The 13,727-nt window shown below is 48.6% G+C and overlaps 1 protein-coding gene across 2 annotated transcripts in view; it reads left to right on the top strand.

The window, feature by feature from the left end:
• The window catches only part of ST3GAL2 (ST3 beta-galactoside alpha-2,3-sialyltransferase 2), a 125,107-nt gene that overhangs the window by 78,401 nt on the left and 32,979 nt on the right, over positions 1–13,727 (top strand). The window contains exon 2 of one of the 2 annotated variants that reach the window (XM_019505813.1): positions 883–967. The exons of the other annotated variant lie outside the window; for it this stretch is intronic. The gene's annotated coding sequence lies outside the window, so the exon portion shown is untranslated. The remainder of the gene's footprint in view (positions 1–882; positions 968–13,727) is intronic. 2 annotated transcript variants of the gene reach the window in all.

The following is a 13,727-nucleotide window of genomic DNA, read 5'->3' as shown; positions in this document are numbered from 1 at the left end:
GGCTCTCAACATTTTTAGATTCCAGGTGCCCATCATTAGACTCAAGGCACCTCTGGGGAAAATGCCAGATCTTACCTTTTTTGTCTCCTTTTTTTGACTGTGGAAAAATAAGAGCCATTCTTCTCTTGCAAAGGACTCAGAAGAACACAACAGGTTGCAGAATGTCTTTGATGCCATGGATTCCTGTTTGAAGTCTTTGGGTTTCTCTTGTGAATCACATGTTGGTGTTGGCACACCTAGCAGTGCTAATATTGAATAGCATCCCATGGCAAGCTTAAAAGGATCTCACGGCACCCCATGATGCTGTGACACTGTGGTTGAGAGTCACTGTTATATATTAGAAAAAAAAGGAGGAGAAATGGGGACTCCTCCCCTTATAGCTTGAGAACAGATTAAATACTGGACATAAGCCATGGCTAAGCCAACTGGACTTTGCCTTTGCCTTTTCCATGGAAAAGACAGAGAGGTTTTGGCTTGGAATGTGCAAAAGGTAGCAAGGCCTTGGCTCTGGTAGGGGCTTGTTTTCTTACCAGGGACCAGCCACAGATTGCCTCATCCCACCCCAAGAGTGTAGCCCTAGGGACTGGTGACTGTGGCCTCTTTCCAAGGACAGGACTTGGAACAGTGCATCTGGAAATCATCCAGACCTCAGTCAACCACAGTCTAGACGGATTGGAGCCCAGGGGATGGGGAAGAGGAGAGGAAACAGTACAGTGGACACTGTCTTAAGAGATTTAGGGCAAGGATTTCTGTAGGTGATGGATTTTATTGGGCTACCTGCATACTTGGGAGGGATATAGACATTGCTTTCAGCCTCCTGAAATAAGTCTTTATTTTCAACTGCACTGGTCACCCATGCTGATGACTATTTCTCCATTGCAGCTAGCAGAAGAGCTTGTTGCCTAAAGGAATTGGCGTGGGAGTGAGCAGAAAGCTGCCTGAGTGGATATGGGGGACCCCTGAGGAGGTGAGTGAGGCAGCTGGAGCTGCTGGCCTGGCTGGGCCTGGTTAAGCTTAGTGGTGGTGGCAAGATTCAGCCTGAACTTCTGCTTTTCTCTTCAATACTTGACCCTGGTTCACCAGCTCCTTGTTTAGGCCCATGCCACAACATGGGATCCCCCTGCCAAGCAAACTGCATTCAGCTGCATTGATGGAAAGCAGAGGCTTTGTTACAGTAACGGTATTCCTTCATTCCTCTGGAAAAGTACTAGATTTTGGAAGACCCACTTGTTTGGAGGCCCAGCTTGGGTGACACATGGCTACTGCCTCTTTCTATTTCTGCCTGCCAACTGCTGACTTGCTGTAGATATCTGGCAGAGCAGAGCCTGGCACCAGCCCATATGAAACTCTGATATTCCTTTAGTTCAGGCACTGCCATACCTACAGCACAGCTTCTCTTCCCTTTTTCCTCCAAAAAGGACCCTTGCCTGTTGCTTCATGCCAGTCTATTACTGGTGCATAGGCTGGCTACCTGCTGTCTTGCAAATTGGGCAGGGCATCTTGCAGACAAATGGCATTCTTGTCATGCTGTTTGCAAACTAGTTTCATTCAACTCAAACAGTTTATTGGAGTTGTAGAGCAATTAATCTCTATGAGAAGCCTGCAGGATGCATCTTAACAGGTGTGCATGGTTGGTCGCTACTGCACCACCACACAGTATCAGGGGTGCTCTGCTAGGCTAAACACCTGGTCCCCCTCCCTCTCTGCTGCAGGAAGGAGTTTAATACTTGTCATGTAGGTGAGGCAGGCATGCAGTTAACTTTCTTTGAAACAGCTGCAGAATTAACCAGACTTGGACTGCAAAGTGCAGTCAGGTCTGCGGGGGAGAGAACAACTGAAGCAACTGGCCATGATAGCTTTACATTGGACTGATTTTTTTCAGTGCTGGGAAATGCAGTTGAGGCCAAGGCAACTAGATCAGCCCTGTCCTATTTAATTTGCTGGTATATGTAATGCCACACCAGTGATGGACTTGATGCTGGAAACCTTTGCTTGGGCTAACAGTGTTACTGGCTTCAGTTGGTATCTTGGCAGGAGTCATGGTTGTAGAGTTAACTTGCAGCTATGTTGAGCCCTAAATAGACTTTAGATCGCAGCACTCAATGCTCCCTAAATTATGGTATTTGTGCCTCTTTGCAGTAGTGGAAAGGAGCTGGGTATCTGAAAGGTTAAGAGAAAACTCATAAAAATTGAGTATTTTTCCAGGTGCCTTCTCTTTTTGGGAGCCTGGGCAGCTGGCATTCGGGTTCAGCTGAGTTAGTCCAGATCCTGGGTTTTTGAAGAATATGAGAGAGAGAGAGGCTTTTTCCTCTGGCTTGAGCTTGCAGAATTAATGTATCTTCCTTTTGTGGGTGCATGAGCCCAGTTCAGTCTTTCTCTGTTGCTTTATTGTATTTTTTTTAAAGATCCTCAGGTGGCATGTCCAGTATTACAAAACGAACAATTAGTCTCTTGTTTTCCAGGAGAGCTATTTCCCTCATCTCCCTTCTTCCATCCAAAGGAAACATTTAAAGGCCAGAGGTTCTAGCCACTTCTGCCCTCTGCATATTATTGACTTTCCAGGTTCAAGGCTGGAACAGTCGCTTATTCACAGACAACAATAGCATGTGAACTGCATTGCCTCTCCCCATTCTCCAGCCTAGGAGCTGCTGCTTGTTATTGAACAGGAGACTGAAATGACCTGAAATTCCAGGTGGAACCATGTGGGGGTGACGCTCAGCTGATTTATATTTTCAGGCCAGCAAAGGGTTCTTCATGCTCTGTTCTTGTGGGTGTCAGTCGCTTGGCTGACTACTTCATGTTGCTGGTCTCTGCCTGGATATTTTCAGTGTCATATTATAGCCCATCTTTGGGTGGACGGAGGTGGGGAGAGCTGGTTGTGGGTGCAAAGCCTCCTTGGGCATGTCTAGCTGCCTCTGCACTGAGTCTAGGAGTGTTGCTGCAAAGCAGGCTTTGCCCACTTGCTTCTGCTCCTTGCATGCCAAATCCCAGGAACCAGGCACTGTAGCTATTCAGAGAAGCCCTGAGCATTCTTGATAAAGTATGTCCAAGACAGCCTGAGAGCAGCTCTGGGTGCACACTTGGTGTCTCTCTCAAGTGGCTATGGTGCTCTCTTTCTGGACTCTAGCACACACAACAAGAATGATTGCATGGGACAAGTATCTGCTGGTAGGGCAGACGTGCCCTCGGGCCTGAATACAGACTGTCAAAAGTTTAATGATGACTGAAAACTTGTGCCATCTGGTGGTTTACAGGAGCTGAGCTGGCTGCATGTCAGCTTGGCATCCTTTTGGCACCTGGTGGTTGGCTTAGAGGTCAAAAGATTGATTAAGCCCTGGAGACTAGTGTGGGTGCTTCAGGCCAAGACTAAGCAGCCTGCTTGTGGAAAGAATAAAGGGAGGCAATGGGGGAGAAAGCTATGCTGAGTGTAGGCTCCAGAGAGAAGCCAGTCATCTGCAGTTTCTTAGTCTAGTTATTCAGAACTTTCTTCTCTGGAACATCTTGGACCTCTCAGATCTGGGTCATTTTTGACTCTTCAGGTTCTCTGCAGCCCCAGTCCTGTTCCATTTCTGCCTGGGCTGTGCCCTAGCAGCACACGTACTCAAGGCATGCTCTCAGCTGAGCTGTTTTTACAAGACAGTCTTGAGTTCTATGAAGGAGTCTCACTGCCGGATGTGATAAACTGGTGTCTCTGGGAGCTGGCAGTGCATGAGACCAGGCAGGGAGGGTTGTCTAAGGGTGGAGGGCTGCCTACAGAAGTACATGTTTATGATGGACCTGAGAGTGGGGGTTGGGATGAGACAGAGGACCTCCCCCCCCTTGCCTTTCTAGTCTTGCCAAAGCTTCCCTGATGCACTAGAACTTACAAAAATGCCCAAGAACAGGGATGTAGGGAGCCAGTAGAGGAAGGAGACTCTTCAGAGCTTGGCTAAGCACCTCTTTCTGGCTTGGAGCCTTGCTTTTTCTAGGGTTCAACTGGGGTGTGATCCCTGCTGTCTGTCAGCAGACACACTCCTTGATCCTGTCTATTGGCAGGGGTGGATTTTGCTCCTTCATTCTGTTCTTTCAGAGCTACATCAGCTGCTCCCCAAACCAAAGGGCATCAGTAGCTATTGAGCTTGGGAGGAAGGGATACAGCCTCTGAATCAGAACTTCTTAGACCTTATCAAATTCTAGAAGCTGCAAGTAGGAAAGGAAAAGTGGAAAAAAACTCTGGTCAAACCTAGTTCACTTTTTCTCTCAGCATCCACTCTGTGCCACTGTGTGACACAAGATACTGGGCAAAGATGGACCTATGGTCTGACCCAGTAAATGACGGTTCTTATGTTCTTATTTCCTATATTCTTCCCCAGATTCCTGGTTGGATGAGCACAGCTGATGTGCCACCATGTTGGTGCTTTGCCAAACAAACAAACTGATGGGGGGGTGGGGGGAGAATGGGCTAGGAGTGAGGCCCAGAGTTAGGATTGGGTTGCTCATCTCTCAGCCTAAAATCCAAGGCCCAGATTGAAGCCTGGTTAAATTGGTTAACTACACCTGCCTGCCACTGGTTGGGGTTTCACCACTACACTTTCCTGTTCCCCAGGGGATTTTTATTTCCCTTCCTACTTCCTATTTTAAAAATCCTTCTGCCCAGTCTGTCCATGCTCCAACTGGGGGGACAGTGGTCTTACCTGTATGTGGTGTCCAGTCAAAAAATGTGACTGCTGGCTGGGAAAGTAGTTTCTTCTGTTCACTCACTGAAATGACTGTAGGTGCTGCTTGGTGTCAAAGGCTGGGTTTTTCTTCTGAGTAAATTTGCATCCCCCTGCAAAGTGAGGTCACTGTCCCATTAGTCTGGTCAGGGTCTAGGCCTGGAAACTAGGAACATTTGGGCTCTCTAGTGCTTGCCCCTGGTAGTGAGACAGGCTCCACAATTCTGGCAGATGTGCTTTGGGTGGTCATGTGTGGCCCTGTAGTCTCTTCAGCCCACTCCTTGTGCCAGGGCCCTTCCATGCGAGTTTTTGTGTGCAGTGGGAGGCAGAGGCTAGCGCCTGTGATCTTCCCACCTGGGCGCGCAGCATCCTGGAGAGCAGAAGGGCCTGCACAGTCCTGCTCAGCCTGGGATCTAGGCGGCATGTTGGGAACTTTCCCATCTTACTGTAATAAATGAACTGGTACTCGGATCCAAGCTATCTGCCTGTTCCACTTGCCAGTAAACTGCCCAGACTGCCAGTGCATTAGCCTTAAAGGCTCATGTTAGAGGAGAGACCCAGAGAGGCACTGCTGCCAAGCACAGAGGGGCAATGGAAAAAGCTCCTCCTTGCTGCTGGGGCTGTAGGTGAGGTCAGTTGACTGCAAGCTTGTGACCCCAAGCAGTGCCTCGGGCCTGTGCTCCCCTCACCCATCCCTTACACAGCACAAACCTGCACATTATATGGGAAGGAGATCAAGAGACACCTACGTGCTAAGTGGACTGTCGAGGCCGCACATCAGGTTTGTTCTTATCAGGCACATTCTTCACAGCCTGCAGGTGGGAACCGTGAAAGTGGGCTCTTTTTACCTATCAAGTTACAAGAGAGCTGTCAGGGATAAATACTGCCTGCCTGTAGATGGAAATGCACTGCTTCACTTGATAAATTTAAAACATTTTCTTTAGAGTCTCTTCCAACTCTGTATATTTGTAATGGTTACAAACAATTGTCAGGTATGCAGTCCCACTAGGGGAAATGCCGTACTTGACTTGGTGCTGGCCACAGGGGAGGAATTGGTGGGGAACCTACAGGTACAAGGTCATGTAGGGGATAGTGACCACCAGTTGATAGGATTCACTATCTGACAAAAAGTGGGAAAGACAGCTTGTAGGGCAGAAGTGCTATTCTTTTGGAAAGCCAACTTCAATGAGCTCAGGAGATTTAGTTGGAGTGGGACTGAGGGGTAATCACATCTGTGATCTGGGAGTCCAAGAAGGATGGGAGTTCCTCAAGGGACTGATTCTGCAGGCACAGATGGGCACCATCCCAGTTCACACAAAAGGAAGGCAAAAAAGCCAAAAAACCTTCTTGGCTGAACACGGAAATCCAGGGGAGCCTTCAGAGAGAGAGAGGCTTACAGGCTGTGGAAGCAGGGGGCGGCCACCAAGTAAGAGTATACCAGCTTGGCTTGTGCTTGCAGGGAAGCAGTGAGGAAGGCCAAAGCAGTTGCAAAACTCAAGTTGTCAACAAAGGTTAAGAGTAATAAAAAGTCCTTCTTTAAGTACATAGGGAGCAAGAAGAATGTGCAGGGTAACACAGGGCCTCTACAGAATGGTGTAGGGCAGGCTTGTCCAACATGTGGCCTGCCAAGGCACTTTCTGTGGCCTGCAGTGCTGCGACCCTTGTCCCTCCCCCACCCCTCAGCAGCTTTGTAATGGCTGCTGAAGGGCTGGGGAAGGAACAAGGTTCCCACATGCACTGTGTCAGCCTGACATTGCTGACATGGTGTGTGTGGGAAGAGGAGTAGCCATGTGCCGCTCGGGACAGGATGAGCCCAGCCGGAGCAGCAGGGGGCTCACCTGCACTTTGCCCTACCTGCACCGGCTTCCCATGTGGTGCAGGGGACGGGAGGAGCCCAGCCGGGTCTGCACCAGCCAGAGGTGGCGGCCGAGCCGTGGGCTGCTTGGGACTAACCGGTGCAGGCAGGGGGAAAATGCAGCTGAGCCCCTGCCGCTCTGGCCGGGCTTGTCCTGTCCTGAGCGGCACACGGCTCCACTGCTGCTTCTGGCCGGTGCTGACCTGGCTGGGCTCCTCCCGTCCCCAGCACCACGTGGGAAGCCGGCTACAGCCGCATGCTGCTCCGGATGGGATGGAGCTGGCCGGGTCACCACCGGCCAGGAAAAGCGGCATGCAGCTGAAACTGGCTTCTCACGTGCTGCTGGGGACAGGAGGAACCCGGCCAGGTCTGCAGTGGCCAGCGGAAGCGGAGGCAGAGCCATGTGCCGCTCGGGACAGGATGAGCCCAGCCGTAGTGGCAGGGCTCAGCTGCTCAGCTCAGGCTCCGAGAGCAGCAAGAGACGCGTGGGTGAAAGCCCACTCCGCCCCCGCTCCCTTGAAGCCCCCCAGAGTCCCCCAGCAGCCGCAGAGCCCCCCACTGACCCCCAGCACAGCCAGAGGTAAGTGGGGCCCGTAGTGGGAGGGGGTTAACCCTTAGAGTGGGAGGAGGTGGCTGAGTGGGAGCTGGGCTGGGTCTCACCCCGCCCAGGCCCCTACTTGGCCCAGACCCCCAGGGAGAGAGAGAGGTAGGGGGAGGGTACTTACCAGTCCCTCTCCAGTGGGGCAGGGCCCCCCTAACCTGAGAGCAATTTCATTGATGGCGGGCCCACTGCGCATGCACATAATTTTAAAAGGGCCCACCAACAGCAAAAAAAAGCCTCAGGCCCCGGGAGCAATGAGACACGCGCAGGTGAAAGCCCATTGCACTCCCGCACCCCCAAAGCCCCCCAGAGACCCCCCAGCAGCCGTGGAGCCCCCTGCCAACCCCCAGCACAGCCACTGGCTAGCACTACAGAAGAAAGAGAGTTAGGGATCATCATTGACCACAAGATGAACATGAGCCTGCAATACGACGATGCTGCAGCTAATAAGTGACCAAAACACTGGCTTGCATCCATAGATGCTTCTCAAGCAAATCCTGGGACGTCATTCTCCCCTTGTACTCGGCCTTGGTGAGGCCACAGCTGGAGTATTGCATCCAGTTTTGGGCCCCACAATTCAAAAAGGATGTGGAGAAGTTTGAGAGAGTCCAGAGAAGAGCCACGTGCATGATCAGAGGTCAGGAAAACAGACCTTACGACGACAGGCTGAGAGCCAGGGGGCTCTTTAGGCTGGAAAAGCGCAGGTTCAGGGGTGATCTGATGGCCACCTAGAAGTTTATTGGGGTGACCACCAGTATCTGGGGGAACGATTGTTCACCAGAGCGCCCCAAGGGATGATGATGTTGAATTGTTGTAAACTCCTGCAAGACCGTTTCAGGCTGGACATCAGGAAGAATTTCTTTACTGCCCGAGCCCCCAAGGTCTGGAACAGCCTGCCATCGGAGGTGGTTCAAGCACCTACATTGATCACCTTCAAGAGTAAATTGGATGCTTATCTTGTTGAGATCCTATGACCCCATCTGACTTCCTGCCCTTTGGGCGGAGGGCTGAACTCGATGATCTTCCGAGGCCCCTTCCAGCCCTAATGTCTATGAAATCTGTGGTGCTGACCTGGTCGGCCTCCTCCTGGCAGTGAAGCTTCCTACCTTTTAGGACCAGCTGGCACAGGTAGGGAGAAAGTGCATCAGTACGTGGGGAAGCCACCCTTGATAGGGGATGGGATGGGCTGGCTGGGCTGCGCCAGGGAGGGAAAGCTGTGGCTGAGCCCCCTTCAGCTGTGCTGTATGCTTCTTTAAGACTGAACAATATGCTCAAGAATAGAGCATGAACGATCTGGACTTCAATGTAAATTTGGAGCAGGTAAAAATCTTTTTAAAAATACTGTCCAATGTTTAGATTGTGTTTGCTTCTGTTTCTCTCTGTGCAGGATTGGGGGTTCAACTTGTTACTACTTGTTAAAGATGTTTTACTAACAAGTTATTTAATCAATTAAAGTTAATTTGTGAGATTATCCTCAAAAAACCCCATATTTTTTTGCTTTGATTAGCTTCCACTCTGGCTGATATCTTTTCCACGTTGATCTGTCAACTTGCATTATGCTTCTTTCATTCATTGAGAAGTGAGTAGAAGCAAAAGTGTTTATTTTAGTCAAGTGTTTTGGTATTATTTCTTTGTTGCTTTTTATATTGTTTTTATTTTGGATTTTAAACCACATTTCCAGATCCATTTCATTGTCATTTCCTGCAACTTCATTGGTGTCAAATGTCATGTGACATTGCTTCCTGATGTGATACCACTTCCTGTGAGGTCTCTGAATATGGCTTGCCGGCCCACTGGGGGATAAAAAGTTTGTGATCCGGCCCCACATTCAAAAAGTTTGGACACCCCTGGTCTAGGGCACTTGTAACAGGATGGATAAAGCAGGGCTTTTAAGTGACTTCTTTGCATCTGTGTTCCTGGACACTGATACAAACACGCTTCCCAATGAGACTTTAGTCAGGCGTGAAAGAAATACCAATCTACCTACAGTTGGCGCTGACCTAGTGAAGGGGCACTTGGAGGGGTTGGACATATTTTAAGTTGGCGGGCCCTGATGATCCTTCACCCAAGGGTACTAAAGGAATTGGCCAGTGTCCTAGTGAAACCACTGGTGCAACTGTTTGAGCACTCATGGCACTCAGGGCAGGTCCCAGAAGACTGAAAAAGTGCCAGTGTGGTCCCTATTTTCAAGAAGGGGAGGAAGGAGGACCCGGGTAATTATAGGCCAGTTAGCCTCACCTCTATTCTTGGCAAGACCTTAGAAAAAATCATAAAGGATCACATTTGTGGGGGGCCAGCAGGTAATACAATGTTAAGGGGAAACCAGCATGAGTTTATAGCAGGCAGATCCTACCTGACTAGCCTGGTCTCTCTTTATGATCAGGTCACAAAGTGCTTAGATGCAGGGGTGGAGACAGGTATTATCTGTGCGGACTTTAAAAAGGCTTTTGACACCAGTGTCACACCCAGTTCTCAGAAACAAACCGAGTAGCTGTGATGTGGATTTTTCTTACAGTAAGGTGGGTGAAAAACTGGCTTACGGGACGCACCCAGAGAGTGGTGTTGGATGGGGCGGTTTCTCCCTAGAGAGATGTGGGCAGTGGTGTTTCCCAAGGCTATGCCCTTGGACCAGTGCTGTTCAATATCTTCATCAGTGATTTGGATGAGGGGATTGAAAGCACTCTGTCCAAATTCTCAGACGACCCTAAACTATGGGTCTCAGTAAACGCACTGGAGGGCAGGGAGTGAATCCAGGTGGATTTGGATAGACTGGGGAAGCGGGCAGATCAGAATAGGATGCAATTTAACAAGGATAAGTGCAAGGTGCTACATCTGGGGGGAGAGAATCTCCAATACACCTATAGACTGGGGGGTACCATTCTGAGTACTATGGCAATGGAAAGGGATCTTGGAGTCTTGGTTGACACACAAATGAACATGAGTTGCCAGTGTGGTGAGGTAGTAAGTAAGGCTAACCACACTTTCTTGCATTACCAGGTGCATCACGAGCAGGTCTAGGGAGGTGATGCTTCCTCTCTATGCGGCATTGGTCAGGTCGCAGCTGGAGTACTGCATCCAGTTTTGGGTGCTGCACTTCAGGAGGGATGCGGATAACCTTGAGAAGGTTCAGAGAAGGGCAGGTTGAGGGCCTGTGAATAAGATCCTATGAAGACAGACTGAGGGACCTGAATCAGCCTCCAAAAGAGAAGGCTGAGAGGTGATCTCTTGACTGTCTACAAACACATCATGGGGGGTAAGCAGGGAATAGGGGATACTCTGTTTACCAGGGTGTCTCTTGGGGTTACTGCAAATAATGGCCACAAACTAAAGGAGAGTAGATTTGGATTGGATATCAGGAAGAAATTCTTTATGGTGAAGGTTACCAAAATATGGAATGAGCTTTCAAGGAAGGTAGTGCTTTCCCCTACCTTGGAGGTGTTCAAGAAAAGATTGGACAAGCACCTAGCTGGAGTTATTTGACCCCAGCGCTCTTTCCTGCCTAGAGCAGGGGGTCAGATTCAATCTACAAGGTCCATTCTGACCCTAGAAATCTATGAAAACCCACTTTCCTTCATGAAAATGTGCTGAAGCAGGGCATTCCTTGCCTGTGCTCTACATGGTGCATACAACCTGCCCAGCATGACCCCTCTCTGGTTCTGGTATTTTCCGTAAGTGAGGCCTTCAGTTTGCTCATGCTCTGTTCATACATCACCTTGGACAGGGAGGGCCTGGTCTGCCACTGGAGCTTAAATGTTACCCCAAGACAGTCTAGTGTTGACTCTAAGATATATGTCAAGAAGGGATGGTTGAATGGGAGAGCAGAGAGGCCCAATCCTGCAACATTCTTGGTAACCTCTCTTAGGTAGTCACAGGGGAGGCAGGTGCCTGCCAGCTAGCTGGATTAGGCCCACAGAATCCATCTACTACATGTGCAATGCGCTATAGAGTTTCCTAGTTTAGCAGGTACTTTCTGCCAGTTATGAACCCTATACTAGGAGGCACTTAAGTGGGATGGGGTGGAGGGAAGGCTTGTTTGTGCTGGGGGAGGGAGGGCATCTTTACTTGTTTTCTGTATGGCAGGAAACCATCTGTGCCCCAGAGAGTTTGCAGTCTCCACTTGTGGGTTTTTCTTTAGATCCAGTGATGTTCAAGATAGAGACAACCAGAGCACTTGTTGGAGCAAGTGCCTGCTTTTGTGTGAAGATTTGTCTCCATGAAGTACAAAGAAATACTGAAAATTTAATAGCTAAATAACTTAGTAGGACTATTCTTTCTTCAACGCCCTTTTTTTCAAAACATCATTATGCCTTGCTTAACCTTTGCTAAAACAGTATTATTACTACTTTTTATACCAGCCAGACAAATATTTTAATAATTGGTTATAAATTTACGTTTTGAATGCCTTACTATGGCTGATCGATATTGTAGAGGCCTGATTCTTGCAATACCAAACGTATTGCTGATCACCTTCAGGGGGTACATGCTACATGTACTAATGCCATCCAGTTTCTAGCGAAAAGCATTTTAGGAGTGCACATTAATTTCTGATAGTAAAAGTAGACTAAATTTCTGGTGACTGGAGCATTGTATAGTAAAATTTGTTTGTTTGACTGCTTTAGACCTTTAAGTTAATGGCTTGAAGTCCTTGTATGTTGGATATAATGAATATATCAGCAATGGTCTGTGAAACTTTTGGGTCATACCAATGAATGATTTTTTTTTTTTTTAATTTAAACCAAGTACCTGGAAAGCTGTATTTCCTATCATGGCTGTGGATGGGCCCCTGAACCTGTACAAGACACTGTCATCATCTATTCTAGGCAGCAGCAGTCTACTACATCCAATACCTTAATTGCTAGCCCAGATGAAGAAAGTTTGTGATTTGAGCTTCTGCTAAACTGTTCAGCTGAACAGGCAGCTGAGTCCTCAGTGTGACCAATTTAGCATGAGCTAAAAAAAGTGTCCCTTTTCCAGACCTGTATTTATAAGGTGGAGGAGAGTAAACTGAGTACACCATGGTTGTACTACTTGCCTTTCAATCCTAAGCTAGGCAGTGCCCCCTTCCATCCCACTCTGGTGCTAAAGCCTTGAAGTAGGGGTGAAGATGGCAAGAGAAGGAGCAGCTGCCAAATGCAAACAAACTGTGGTTCATTTTAAACTATGGTGGTCTTGCTTCTCTGCATAGCCTGCCAGTAAGGGGGGCATTTGAGCTAACACCTTTAAGCTGAGTCTTCCTGCTGTAGGAACTGGACCAAGATCTCACAAATAGCTCTGAAGTGATAATGAATGGGGGCACTGCTGACCTGAACTAGATATGAACCTCCAGCCTGGCAGGGAAAGGTGCACTAGTTCATTGCTAATCCTGGTTTTGGAGATGCTGAGCATTTCACCCCCTCCTACAGCAATTCCTGAACTGCTCTGCACATGTAGCACTTCTCATCAAATGAACTTGAAAGAGCTTCATGGGTATTGGAGCTCTTGGGGAGAGAATGCCCCATTTTATTGGTAGCCTCCAAATGACAGGACTTGGTCTTTAAGACCAGCAGAGGGGATGGTCTTTAGTTGGGGTTGTTCACATGAAATGCTTCAGCTCCAAGTCTGTGCAGACCCAGAGGCTGGGGGACAAAGCTGGGTTTCACTGGGTTTTCTGTTTCTGGGTCAGATGGGGCAGTCATGCAAAAGATTTGTGAATTGTCTTAATGTATCTTGCTTCTGAGAATGTCTTGTCCCTGGTGGTGGAAGGGCTGAAGAGTGAATCATAGAATCACAGAAAATTAAGGTTGGAAGGAACCTCAGGAGGTCATCTAGTCCAACCCCGTGGTCAAAGCAAGACTGTCCCCAACTAGATGATTCTAGCCAGGGATCTGTCAAGCTGGGCCTTAAAAACCTCCAAGGATGGAGATTTCCCCCACCTCTCTAGGTAACCCATTCCAGTGCTTCACCACTCTCCAAGTATCCTAATATCCAACCTAAACTTCCCTTGCTGCAACTTGAGACCATTGCTCCTTGTTCTGTCATCTGCCACCACTGAGAACAGTCTAGCTCCATCCTCTTTGTAAATACTCTTCAGGGAGTTGAAGGCTGCTATGTAATCTCCTCTTAGTCTTCTCTTCTGCAGACTAAATGAGCCCAGTTCCCACATCCTCTTCTCTGAAGTCATGTGCCTCAGCCCCCTAACCATTTTGTTGCTCTCCACTGGACTCTCTCTCCAATTTGTCCACATCCTTTCTGTGGTGGGGGGCCCAAAACTGGACACAGTGCTGCAGGTATGGCCTCACCAGTGCAGAATAGAGCAGAAGAATCTCTTCCATCAATCTGTGGCAACGTTTCTACTAATGCAGCCCAGTACACTGTTAACCTTCTTTGCAACAAAGGCACACTGTCGGCTCTTATTCAGCTTCTTGTCCGCTGTAACTCCCAGGTCCTTTTCTACAGAGGTGATGCTTAGCCAGTCAGCCCAATGCCTGTAGGTGGTGTATGGGATTCTTCTGTCTGAAGTGCAGGACTTTGCATTTGTCCTTATTAAATCTCATGATATTTTATTTTATTTTATTTTTGGGCCCAATCCTCCAATTTG

This window comes from Gavialis gangeticus, unplaced genomic scaffold (assembly GCF_001723915.1).
Source record: "Gavialis gangeticus isolate Ggan-Ray unplaced genomic scaffold, GavGan_comp1, whole genome shotgun sequence".
NCBI classification, from domain to species: Eukaryota; Metazoa; Chordata; order Crocodylia; family Gavialidae; genus Gavialis; species Gavialis gangeticus.
The sequence above is the reverse complement of the archived record's forward strand: the minus strand, read 5'-3'. Positions and strand labels throughout refer to the sequence as shown.